This window comes from Melospiza melodia, chromosome Z, assembly GCF_035770615.1.
Source record: "Melospiza melodia melodia isolate bMelMel2 chromosome Z, bMelMel2.pri, whole genome shotgun sequence".
NCBI lineage: Eukaryota > Metazoa > Chordata > Aves > Passeriformes > Passerellidae > Melospiza > Melospiza melodia.
In genome coordinates this window covers 3,068,719-3,082,787 of record NC_086226.1, presented here as the reverse complement: position 1 = coordinate 3,082,787, position 14,069 = coordinate 3,068,719, and the positions used below count along the sequence as shown (strand labels likewise).

At 41.6% G+C, this 14,069-nt stretch overlaps 1 protein-coding gene across 3 annotated transcripts in view; it reads left to right on the top strand.

The window, feature by feature from the left end:
- Positions 1-14,069, top strand: part of SETBP1 (SET binding protein 1) — a 271,338-nt gene that overhangs the window by 162,435 nt on the left and 94,834 nt on the right. The window lies entirely within an intron of this gene.

Here is a 14,069-nt window from a genome sequence, read left to right as displayed (position 1 = left end):
TGTCCCATGATTTGCATCTGTCTGTGAACTGCAGAGACATCTCGGCAGATGCAGAACATTTTCCATAGTCTTGGAGATCCTTAACAGTGTCCCAGAATTCTCACCTGACTGCCTTATGTCCAGGGCCTCTGCTGCACCTGGGAGACAGAGCTGGGGCAGTGTCAGAGAATTCTATTTCACCCCTAAATGAATGGGTTCATACTCAGAAAGTTAAGGTTTATTATAAGCATGTGAGGAGCTAAATCCTTTTGTGTTATTGATGATGAGAGCTTGAATGTCATAAGAACTGGCCTTGATTCACTCAGGAAAGCTTCCTAGATATCAATACTTAGAAAATGAGCTGCTGTTTTTAACTCCTGAGGTTTATTAAACATTAGATCATAGGAACTGTTACACCAGTCAAAATCTTGTAATTGTCTTATTTCATGTTTCCAATTACTGACTGTAGACAACACCAGATGCTTCAAAGCAGTGTGCAAGAGAGCACATAGTAGACAATAATAATAAACATAATTTGATCATAAGAAAAATAACTTTTATCCACTGTCTGTGCACAGTGTTTGGCTTATACCCTGAGACATGACAGTTTATTTTTTATTATACATACATTTTTCAATATGACAGCAGTTTTCAAAAGAAGGAACTGGAATTTGGGAGGTCTGAATGAGATTTCAGCATCATCCCCTCACAGGAAGGTTGACACAAACCAAATGATGTCATCATTTGATTGCAAATGTGTCATCATTTTCATAATTTCCAAGAGCACCTCCATTTCCACACCTAAATACCATCAGAGACCTTAACACTTAGGAGCTTCCTGAGATCGAGGAACTAAAACTGTTACAAAAGGGCAAGGGAAGGTTACGTGAAAAATCAGATTTGTATCTTAAATAGGAGTAATTACTAAAAGAAGTGAGAGAAGTTAAACCAGTGCAAGGGTACACAATGTGCTGCTGTCTTTTTTGGATTGTGTACTCCAGGCACTTGGCAGTGCTTGTGTGTGAACTGATGGGTGTGCAATCAATTTGGCTGTTTTCCCCATGCAGTCCCTTCGGTGCAAACCCTCCACTTATTTGCATGGATCCTTCAGTCAGAACAGAGAGACGTGCACTAAAAACAGAAAGACAAAAATGCTCCAGGCAGCCACTTCAGATCATACTATTCTCTGTTATTATTTTAAAAAGAGGAACGCAGAAGTACAAACAGAAGGTCCTTGTTCTGTTCATCTTCCTGCAGATGACTCAAGAAGCTCCTTTTGTCCTTCCTTTGCAAAGAGTGAGTTAGGAAATGAATGACATCTGAAGGCAAGAGCTGGGTTGCTCACCCCAGATTTCGTCTGAAGGTCACCTTGCAATCCTCTGTGGTTCAGAGATGTTTTTATTATTCCTCTTTTAACCTTAGGGTTTGTTTTTTTTTATTTTTATTTTTTCTTTCATCTCCCCCTTCCCCCCCCCTCCCCCCTACTTAAGCTAAATGACAAGTTATGAAACTTTGTGGTTTTCTTGTTCTTAATGTGAGTATTGAAAAATGATGATCTGCCGAGCGCATGTGACGGAGCGCTCCCTCCTCCCGCTCCCAGCTCCCTCCCCGTCAGCTGCTGTGGCTCTTCACCGTGTTTAACCGCTCCCAGCTTTCAGAATACGCTGGTTTCCGTTCTCAGACCTTCTTTGTCTCCTCCTGCAGCTGCTTGTTTCGCAGTGTGGTCAGTGTTTGTGGGGTAGATCAAACCCCACTTCTAAGCTCGCATCTCCTCTCTTCACCCTCCGCGCTCTGCAGAGCTCCCGGGGCTGCCAGGGGTTCTCTGCTCGCACTGGGAGGTGCCAGCAGGGAGAAAGGGAAACCATTAATGAGGGAAGAGTGGAGCAAACTGCAGAGTGGCAGCAGGCTCTGGTGCTACACCAGTCAGAGGGCAGGAGATCCAAACTGAGCCTTGGAGATCTTTTGGCGCGTATTTGGGGAGGTGGTGGATAAATGGTGTGACATGATCAAAAGAACCAAGTAAAAGCTTCAAGCCACTCTGTTGTGTTGGGGGGTCCTTTTGCCTGACTTTAATGGGCAAGTATCCACTTTGAGGGAGGAAAACAGTCTTTCCATAAAGACTTTAGTATCAGACTTCTGCTATGAATCAGCACTCAGGTACCATATGTGAGGGGATACCCACAGTCTTCTGTAGTGGTACACCAGAATGGTAATACTTGTCTGTATGTTACAGGATCATTTAGGTTGGAAAAAAACCCCAAGATCATTGAGTTCAACCTTCAAATCCTATTCTGGTCAAAGAACTGCAAGTTCACAATACAAATAAACTTCTATGAAGTAACATTTCGCATGACAATAGTTATAACTGATCAAAAACAAGTTTAAGAGCCTAGGCGAAGCACAAAGTGTAGGCAAGCCTTAATTTAGAGTTTCCCAGATTAGATTTCTTCCCACTCCTGCATAGTGTGTACACCTAGAGAAAGGACACGGCACAGCAGCTGCCAGGGTAGTATCAAATAGAAAACGCTTCTGTGCCAGCGTGCCTTGAATGTAGTTTCCCTTGGAATATTCCACTGTAAATCCACCAATCCCTACAGAATACACTAGTGGAGAGTTAAATATCTGTTTCCTGTACACATTAGTTTCTGAATGAAATACAAGTGACTTTATAGGTTTATTTTTTCTTCCTTTCCTGTGGAATCTCCTGAGTGGGAGTGGGCCTTGTGCACTACATTTCAGGTGGGAAATGTGCTTGTAGTCCTCCTTTGAAATTGCAGTTACTAAACATCCCATAGAATTATTTATATATTTAATCTGAAGTATTGCCGGAGTGCTCTTCCATTTTAAGAATGGTTTCTAAATGATGTCTAGCAGTTTACACTCCAAGACAGGAAATTTATATATGGAACAAAGCAGTAAGTGCTTCTTGTACTTTATAAGGTGCTACAAACTCTAATAAAAATAGAAGAGAAATGTTAAATATTCGTTATACTATTACAACCCTCCTGGTTAATGGCAAAAGGCACCAAAATTATTTCATTCAGTAGTGTTTTGGATTTATGCCTGCAGTCTATTGTTTCAACAATGTCAAAAGCTGTGTAGCAACCCTGGTTCATCTGCAGTAGTAACTCCATATTATACATCTTTACAGGAAAGAAAGAAATATAACTCCATATATGCTCATTTCAGGCCCTTGTAGGATTTAAAAAAATAAATAAAAGGAAGAAAGCAAATAGAAGTTAAGAGGGGGAACAACACCATAGGTATTTATAAAATATTGCCTCTCTTGGCCTTGGTCTATAGTTTCCACTTTCAGGCAGTACTGCTCCCTTCTGAATGTTTTATGTTCTATATGATCCACAATACAGAGTTATGCCATCAAAAAACATGGCAATATGCATGCCAAGAGCCCAGGCACTCCCATTAGAATAAGTATCACAGCAAAAGATGTGAAATATGGGCATCTGATGAACTGTCTAAACCCCTTGAATATTCCTCAAACAAAGAGAAAACAAAGCACCCTCCCCCCTCCAAATAAAACCAAAATCTCTGTCAGTAGTCCTGGGAGATAAAGTCTTATCCTAAAAACAGCTCCCACTGTAACCCAGTCCATGAATCACAGCACTTGAGCCTGAAGAGTCACATTCCATGTTGACATAGACCTTCAGTAGTCCCATTAAATGTAATGGGGTTGCACAAGATGTAAATCACTGTAAAATATGAACCCTGATCTAATTTCTTTCTCTGAGATTAATTACATCAAAGCTATTGTTTCTTATTTCCTTCGCCTCTAAAATCCTAGAGAAACAGAAATTTTGAGGGGAAATTATTTTAACTATCAGCACTCTTTGAAGAAAAGCTGCTGTTGGCTCTCTGGTTCACTTTGAAATTTCACTTTAAGACACAGGGAGAGATTTTTTTTGTTTGAGACTTTGTGTCAGCTGTGGGGTTTATTGGACAACATACTCGTGGCTGGGATTACTTTGGCAGTGAACTAAACAGGCAAGGACAATTTATGTGTCCATATATTGGAGCATAGTGGGAAATAATGTATGTGTTGTGGTGAAGACCTAGTGGTCCGTTGCATTATTTCCATGGAAATTAGGAGGCAAATGACCCTTCTCATGACAAAATTGAATTATGCTTGTGAATATTTAGTAGGGACCATTGTACCTCTTGCAAAAGGGTGACTTGAATGGCCTGAAAGGTCTCTCCAAATGTAATATTTATGACTTGGTGAGGGGTAGATTTCAAGCCACTACCAAAAAAGGATAACACTAATAGTTGGAACAACCTGTACACGTCTCTGTATGACGAATAGAAATTAAATACAGTAAATCTCTCTTTGCCTTCTCATCCACTTCATCTACTGTTCCTAGGGAGACATCCTTGTACCCAGTTCCAAACAAAAAAAGAAAACAAACAAACAAATGAAACTTCATATCTTGACCATCTCATTTGTACATTGCAATGAGTAACATTCTGCCTTGTACAAAGGAGATTTTTTTCAACCATATTACACTCTGACAGAGCATATCTTTTTTAAATTAAAAACAAAGGGGTTTTGTAACACCACATAAAGGTTGACTACAAAGTGTTTATAAAGTGTGTTTAAAGGTATTTTGGCAGGGTTTTTGCCATACAGAATGTTGCCCTAGGCCACTACTTGAAGGCATTCAATGTTAGACCATCACATTTTTCCTCATTGAGACCCTCAATAAACAACCACATGGAAACTGAGGCATGTGATATTATGGGAGTGGTGGATCAGACACTCCTGTGCTACTCAGAAAACTCTATACGTCCTTAGAACTGTTTAAAACAATCCCAAAATAGTTTATCTCTAACAGAGGTCGATAATCAGAATATGGGTGGTGGTGGCTTGCAGATTTCATCAGTATGTATTTGGGATGGCTTGCATAACTGATTCATGGCCTCATCACCCGTGATTAATGTGCTATAAAGTTACAGGAATTAGAACCTCTCCCTGGCACTTGGTGAAGCTGGGGCCTTGCAGAAAAGAGCAGTATGTGAGTGTGTAATTAAAGCCTGTACCATTAATCTGCTTGCAGAAATGGACTGAGTTGAGGCCACACTCATAAACTCATCAAGCTGTGAGACCTTTCAGGTTCTTGAGTTTGCTTATGTGTAATGGTTTTATGACAGAGTTTAAAGTCATTTATTATAGATACTCATTTTAATGTTCTGTAAACCAGAGTGATTACTTAAAAGTTCACATGCATAAAAATTTGGGGAAATAATGATAGGTAATGCATGGTTCCTCTTTCATGCTGGCTTTCTCTTCTTACACAAGTGATACTACTTCAGCTACTTTTATATTGTTATTGCCTTTTCTTTAGCCCTTGGTTGTAAGGGGTTAAAGCATTTAATTCAGTTAATTGTGTGTCTCTCTGCTGTATTCAGTCTGAAAAGGCCTGGACTAAACCTGATCCCTGTTGTGGTGGGCACTGTGAGAGGCAGATCTTGCTCCTCAGAGTTTACAGGCTAAAACAAAAACAGAGGTATGCAGCAAGAGAGAGGAAGGATTATTATTTATGTCCTTTCCAGACAGAAAAACACAGAATTTGGGACAACATTCTGCAAAGTTTTATCTTTGGAGAACAGATGTTATCCTTGTAGTCCAGCTATAGTCCATGGGCATCCAGAGCTCAAATTAGATTTTACATTGACCTAATCATCATCATAAGTCTCTTTTTCTCTCTTACCAAACACTGAAATGTCTTTGGATGACCATTGACTGTGTTCCTGGATCAGGCATCTTGACTAGGGAGTGAGCCCTGCTCCTCTTAAACCCATTTCTAAATGCCTAAGTAGGACATGGTCTCTTCTGGCATTTTGGCGGGTAACAATAATGTTCCCTGCTCAAAGTCAAAGAGGGTACAAGAGAATAAGAGGAAACAAGAGGTTTTCTAAATACCTATCCAGTGTCTTAATCACAAAGTCTTCTTTCCTCTGAATAAGCTTTTCCTTATCCTTTGGGCTTGATTTTCCAGTAGGTTAAATAAGCTCCTTTATCAATACTTAAACAGGGCTTGCCAGTAGTAGATCCACTCTGGCAGAGAGCAACAGTTCTCTTATTTTTAATGGAAATTCCTTCAATTTCCCTTGACAGGGAGGGTGATAGCTAGCATGCAACTGTTTTAAACTTTTAAGCATTTAAAGTATTGCAAGCACATGAGAGTAGGTGGGGAGGGGACAATGGCAGTGAGAAGAAAGCTGCACGCTGGCTGGCAGTCAAGAGCCCCTTCTCTGATTTCAGATAGATCCAGAGGACTGCCCTACCATAGCTGGAAGAAAGGCTAATCCCTGGGATCATTATATTCACAATCCTGCCTTGTGATCTTTATAAATCTCCCTCTGAACACAGAGGATGAGCATCCTAGTGGGATTGTCAAAACGCTTTTTTGTACGAATGCTGGGTTCAAAAGGAAAAAGAGCACTGTGAAGTGCCCATGAAGAAGCAAGCATCTGAAGGTTTGCCTTATGAAAGATTAATTTGCATCCTACAGTTTTAGTTTTAGTTTTGTTTTTTATTTTTTTCCCCTCACAAAGCCTGTTTTAATGGTTCATGTTTTAAATGCACACTGTTTAATTATTTATGCATCCTGAGCAGTATTCTCTGTGTTTGGAACTTTTGCCGTGGCACTAACCTTTTTATTTCACACCACTGAAAGCTCATGCTGCACTGTGTACAAAACAGCCTCTAAAGGTCCCCTGGAGAATGCAGACAGCAAGTGTGTAAGGATTGTTTAAGCGTGTGTGTGAGCTGGGTTATTTGCTTGATTGCTCTCACTGGTGAGCCAGGGAGTGTGGCAAACTCAGCAGCATCCCTGCAAAGTGCTTTCAGACCCCAGAATTAAATTTTACCCTGTGATGGTTTTTAATTTTACCTTCAAAAAAAAGTATTTTCAGGTGGTTTGTCAGTGCACATGTCACAAAAAATTATCCATGGATAGGAGTGATTTTAAAAGCACTTGAAGTTAAATAAGAGACTAAGGAGAGAAGAATCACATGGAAGTCCCATCCCTGGCAGTGTTCAAGGCCAGGTTGGATGGGGCTCTGAGCAACCTGGTCTAGTGGAAGGTGTCCCTGCCCATGGCAGGCTGTTGGCAATAGATGAGCTTTAATGTCCCTTCCAACCCAAACCAGTCTGTGATTCTGCCAATTTTTGATTCTTGCTACAGGCATGATAATGCAAACATATATAATATCCTGGAGTAATGTGCCTACATTTCTAATGCAAGGAAGTTCAGGAATGAGACTCCTATGAGCACTTACCTCTTGTTGAGACTGTAAATGTGAACTCATGCACGCACTGAAGCACAGCTCAGAGCAGTTACTGAAAATCCCCTGGCTCAGCATCCTCAGTTTTGGCCATTCTGACCACGAGAGATTTCTTAAACCTGTGTCAAAGTAGCTGTGTTTCCACTATATGCAGTAAAACTCTGCAATGGGATTAAAATAAAATTCTCTGGGAATTCTGTTGAAACATGGGAGGTAAGAATGGGAAAGATATAGGTCGATAACCTTTATGTGTCTCTTCCTATCATTACACAATTGCTCTCTGTGGCTCTTTCTCCATACTCAAATAATTTTTTTAGTCTTAACTGTTCAAAAAGTGGGTTTCCTGTTGCATTTGTGGGCTGCCCTATAACTTAATACATCTTGCTGTCAGCAGGTTCTAATATTAAGTGTGAACTTCCTTTCATTTCATCCCTTTTCTCCTATTTGCATTGTGAAGAGTCAGCTGTCTCTTTAGATGTTGATATCACAGACCTGGGACTGAGAAGAAGGATTTTGCTCAGCCTTTTGGCATCCAGTGGGCTCAGTTTTGCTATGGAGATTGCACTGATGTTATTGATTGCACTTGCACTTGAATGTAAAGATTAGCTTAAAGAAGGATAGATGCCTTCAGAGTTCAGTCTAGGCCTCCTGGGGAGGGAAAATTTCTAGATCAAGCCAAAATTGACTTTATCTGAGAGTGTATTGCAATCAGACATTGTCCCTTTTCCATCTGCAAAGCAATCTGCAGAATCTGGGCAAGTTTTCTCCAAGGGAGATGTCACGGCCTATTGCGAAATAACTCTTCATTTTCCAAAACACTCTTGTAGCTCAATCTTTTCCCATACATGGAGTCTCCTCTCTGCAGAACCACAGCAGTAATGATACCCATGCTGTACATAGTGTTTGTGGGAGATTTTGAAGGTTTTTCTTTCTTTCTTTTTTCTTTTTTTTTTTTAACTTCTTTTACAAGAAAATGGGATCTGGCACTTTGAAAGCCCTGGTGTTTATTCCGGGAGAAATCCATCCAAGACAAGTGAACCGTCAACACCTACTTCTCCATAAACAACTGTCAGGGTTTTGAATAAATGAGGGCTGTGTGTGTGGGTGTGTGTGTCTGTTGGTTATTTAATTGCTCCATGAGTCTCTCCCCGTATCCCTAGTAACCTTGGTGTTTTTATTTGAGTTGCACCAAAGCTCAGCACTGATATTCCCCAAACCATTGCTGCTCCTGAGGCTGGATTGTTAGAAAGCAGCCTGGCTTTGTTTGCCACTCGTGTTACTCCAGCGTGGGCAGAAAATCCAAACAGGCACCTCTGACCCTTCCTGCGAGCTGCAGAAAGGGTTTTGTGCTGCTGTGGTGCCTCTGAAGCTCCCTCACCCACACCTGCGTTAAGCCTTGCTCTCCTGAGTGAGCCACACTTCAAGTCTTTACTATCAGGGTAAATCGGTTGGAAGTGAAAAAATTTAGCTCTTTTCTTCAGGCTCACTAGCAAAAAAGGCACTGTTGCATTAGCTCTTGCTGCTTGCCCAACAAACAAGCTGGATTGCACACATTTCAGGTGAACTTTGCATCTTGCCCACTGCTTACCTAACCTGACAGAGGGGGAGAGATTCCCATCTGTGTGCTGAGGTTGCTGCCCTAACAGGGCTGGAAATCAGATCACTGGAGCTTAAACTAGTGACCTGATCCCCTCACTTCATGGGAAATGTGTTCTTTTTGGTTTCTAGTAGTTAGAGAGGGTCTTCAGAGGAGATGGTGAGCTAAGATTGTCCAAATTTAATGAGTTTCATCCGAAGTTTTTGTTCTTTTAATGTTTTCAAGTCTGTTTTCCTTTGAGGGAATTGTGCAGATACCCTCACTTCAGCAGGATCTCCACCACAGTGGGAAAACACATCTTCTGAAATATCTTCTCTCCTAAAATCACAACTTATATAATGCTAATACTTTGGCCAGTGCCAAATTTGTGGTTCAGCATTGCCTAATAACTGAGGAAAACTCTGCCTGGACTCATTGAAGACCTGGGAATGCTGGAGTCAGAAGCAGATACAAGAACACAAAAATGATCTCCAAAACCCTAGACCAGTTAGACCATGTTGACTACCACAGTCCTGAGAATTTTTCCTGGTAAAATAGAAAGAAGTGAGAAAAATGACAAATTGGTGATGGAAAGAAAGAAGAGGGCGTGTTGGTCCTCTAAAGGATGCCCAAGCAGGGGCCAAGACTTGGTCCAGCATCAGCGTGGTCTAAATCCATTGACCACATGTGTGGGGAGGCTCCTGCTCCCCATGCCCAGACATCTGTGCTCTTCCTAGAACTTTTCATAGTGATAAATTGGTTTTTTCCCCCAAAAAGCCTGGGGAAGAGGGATCAAGAGTCGAAAATATGTCTGCAGCAGACAATACCTCAAACCACATTTAATCTCAGCAGAGCAAAGCCTTTCTATCTCTCAGCCCTCATTTGCACTGGTCTTAGAGGACAGAGTAATGAACTACTCATTAAAGGTGTGGTGATGGGATGAGGCCTCTCTGGAAGCACCACAAATAGGTCAGAGATGCTCTTGTGGGACATAACCTACTGAAGAAGCAGAAGGGAAAGGTGCCCAGAGTCACACGGTGCTGCTGCTCATGTTTGAGTTGCATTCTTCCTGTGGTCAGCTCTTCTACCCTGTGGTTGACAGAATGTCCTTAACTAGAGATTTTACTGATGAGCAAACCTCAAAACACAGAGCAAAGGTTTGAATAAGAAGGCAGAAGTGTGGTCATCTCAGCGGCATGACCAGCTCGAATCCTGGTAACAGATTTGTTCTGTTTCCAAATGCATGTTTGCACAATGAGGCATTTTCAGGGGGGCTGCAAGGAAATGTGACATCCTGCAAAAAAAGACTGGGTTTAAATTCAATTGTGTGCATAACTTTGTTCCTTGGATTAGTTTTTAAAATACTTCCTTGTCAAGTAGCACTGAGGAAAGGCACAGAGACTGAGCTGTATCCAGTATTATCTCTGCTCTTCCATGGTTTTTCTCAAGAAAAGAAAACCAGAAGACGAATTCATATTAAGACTTTGTGATATTATGAGTTGATGGTGAGGAATGAAAAATTCTCTGCTTCAAGTAGGAGAGATGACATTAGACAACCCCATAATAAATTACAATTTTAATCAAAATGTGTTTTGAAAAAACTTCAAGGATCTCTAGGCCAAAAAAAAAATTTGAAAACTTCAATCCTTTTCCATAAACAGGTTGGGCCTCAGAACATTTTATTGTTCAAGAATTGCTTCCTAAAGACTTTTTTAAGGGCGTAGTTCAGCCCATTTGAGTCTGACAAAGAGCCGCAGCAAAGGGATTAAAAGTCTATTACGAGTCACTGAGCTCAGTTAGGCTGCGTGCACGCTACCTCCCATCGGATGTCTAGTTTGGGTGCCTAAATCATCTTCTCAGGTGACCTGGACAGCCAGCAGGGTGAGTTAGCATGCCTGCTGTCCTCTCCGGAGGCCTCAGGGGCCACAGAGGGACACCAAGCTCCCAGACCAGGTGTTGGTGACAGTTTGGTGGCAGAGCCACGCTCTGATAATTCTCTGCTCCAGCTGGTGAGCTGCACCAAGCTTTTCTACAGATGGGGCTGGAGGGGCAATTGTGACCATGTTCACAGGGGTCTTAGGTTGAGGGAAGAGACAAGGATCTGACTCCATGTTCAGAAGGCTGATTTATTATCTTATGATATATATTACATTAAAACCTTACCAAAAGAATAGAAGAAAAGGTTCCATCAGAAGGCTAGCTAAACTAAGAATAGAAAGGAATGAATAACAAAGGTTTGTGGCTCGGATAGAGAGCCGAGCCAGCTGGGTTGGTATTGGACATTAATTACAAACATCCAACATGAGACCAATCCCAGATGCACCTGTTGCATTCCACAGCAGCAGATAATCAATGTTTACATTTTGTTCCTGAGGCCTCTCAGCTTCTCAGGAGGAAAAGATCCTAAGGAAAGGATTTTTCATAAAAGTTGTCTGCGACAGCCAATTCCTGCAGCATTTTAACAAGAGCCATTCCAAACCTGGCCACAGTCAAGCATTCATTCCACGCCTGCCCAGGTGCTCCAAACTACACCGTCACACCAAACTCTGTCATGGGGATGAAAGATTTGAACACCAACCTGAATTTATTATTTTTCCTCCAACTTTAGGATTCATTTTCTGTGGTTCCTGAGTTAATACTGTGTTTCTGGAGGAAAGGAGCCCCAAAAGCATGAAGTCTTTGCTTTAATTGAGGCCTTTCCTCTATCTTGCTTGGAGCAAAGCCCTGGTGAGGAGCAGGCAGCCCTGCTGAGCTGAAGCCTCTGTCTGAAGTGACCCCTCCTTTTCAGACAGGAGATGCACAACAAGTCTGCAAGGGAAGAAAACCTAATTATGTTGCCCATGCTGTAATTTAAGTTGCTGTACATTGCTGGGAGTTTGAGCACGAGAAACACAAGGTCACTTTTTGCCTGCCACAGTATCTTCTGCTTGGTGAGAAGATGATATACCTGGTAGCTTTTCCTGGTGTAATTACCTGAAGGGTGGGTGACTAGGGATCTTCCCCAGGTCTCATTCTGTGAGACTAAAACCCACTCTTTAAAATAAGATGCTCACCAACACGCTCATTCACACGCACGCACCGCGGCAGGTGGAGAACTGCAGGTATGCTGCAGCAGCAGGTGCATGGATAATCCATTTCATTATCTCCACAAAGCTAAAACCCTCTGAAAAGAACACTCTCGTGGGTTTGCAGCACAGAAATCGCAGTCCTGTAGGTATGAGACTCGCTGGAATCCCAGCTGACAGGCCGTGAAAAGGTGCTGCTGTGCTGAAACACAGATCCATGCTATTCCTCCTCTGGCAAACAGGGATTCCAGCTGTGCCTGTAATAGGCACTTTAGATGGCACGTTCAGGCTCATACAGCAAGGCATCAGTTTGTTTGCACTCCAGACAGATTTTCATTTACTCAAAGGCACGTTCGTCTAGATTGCAGAATGCCTTGGAAATGTGAACTTGTGGCCTTGGTCATGGGAATCTTCATGGTCATCAGCAAGAATGAGTATGAGGAATACTCACTAAATTCTCCCTTTTGCACTCGTCAAGGAACATGAAATACCTAGGGCAAATCACTGAGCCTTGGTATTTCCATCTGTAGGGGGATAATGACTGCTGCTTCTTTCATGAAGTGCTTTGAGATTCATTTAAGATTGACTTTAGATACTAACCAGGTATTTTTGCTTGGTGTGAATGATGCTGAGATGTAATAAACTTCAGTTACTCGTTTTCTCATTGGTTTGTAGCGCTCTGCTCTGCATGAATATACTAGAACGCTGATTTTACTCACTGAAGTAATATTTTTACAAAATGTAGTTCCATGGCTCTGTATAGAGAATGGCATTCAAATCAATAGGAAAAAAAATCATTTTCTGGATATATTTAGTAGTAGATGCCACCAGATGGGAATATAGATGATGAGGAAACTAGAACCTCAATTTTTATTATCTGCTGCTGCAGTCCATCTACCTGAGTGTTTTCCTGTCAATTTTGTTTTTGTAATACCTCCTGTACCAAAACCTAGCACAACATTGCCTTATCTTTAAATATTCCCTTTGTCAGTGTAAGTAAATGCAAAATATGTTACATGTGGGGAAAGGAGTGGCAGGAAGCTCTATTTCACTTCTCTCTTCATCTCTGGAGATATTATAAATGCAAGAAAGCTGACACCTTCAATTATACCTTACCCATTCCAGAAGGAAAAAAAAAAGGGGGGAGGGGGGCAAAAAAATTTACTGTAATAAATATCATGACCTCTAGTCAGGGAAAAAGAGAATTCTCAGATATCCATAACACGCTGAGCAGTCTGCAGCAGCAGAAATTACAAGTGCTGCACACTGAACTAAATTCTCTGGCACTTTAAAGTGCACATTTCCCAGCTTTGCCCTTTCCACAGTATTCCACAGGGGCCACCCATAGCAACTGCTGATAAGGTCGTGTGCAGGATGGGTGATGAATCTGCCCTGATTTCACAAGGTTGTTGTGTCTGGTACCAGAAAATAGATATCTGTGTATCCTTGAGAGAAATTCTTAAAGGGGGACTACGCAGAACTGTGTGTATTGTCTGGTGGAAAGCAAAACAAAGGGGGAAAAACACAGAGGGGAAAAAATAATAACTACTGAGTATCTGGTAAATACTTAGAATAAAATAGATTTTTAAATAAGGATCTTTAAAACAGTCACTGAGTAGTTTTTGCAACAGTGACTTCAACATATGTATCCCTTTTGTACAGTGGTTTGGGATTTAGCTTTTGCTCTTTTTTCCTCCCCGCACACCCAAAAAATCTCCCCAAAACACCCTTCAGAACACCAACTGTGACATTTGGATTGAGGCAGAGGTCTCCAACTGTTCAGAGTTCTGCATTTGGGCTCATGTTTTGAGACTGTGATGCAGCATACAGAAGAGCAGAGAAATTTAAACCAGAAAAGACCAATTCAATATGTTCTTCTATTTTTAAAACTGGGGGGGGCGGGGGGGGGGGGGGGAGAAAATGAAAAAAAAATTAAAAAAACAAAGAAAAAGAGGAAAAAATGTGGCCAATGTCTAAAACTGACTCCAGGGTTCTTCACTCTTCGCACCCAGCATGTTTTGGTTTTGCAGTGTTTTAGAGACATCTTTGAGGCTTGAATCCAGATCAGGTGATCCTCAGTGCCTCCTTTTAAAAGCTCAGAGCCAAATCTCAGCTATCTGGCCAGGACAGAGTCAGTCTGGAGG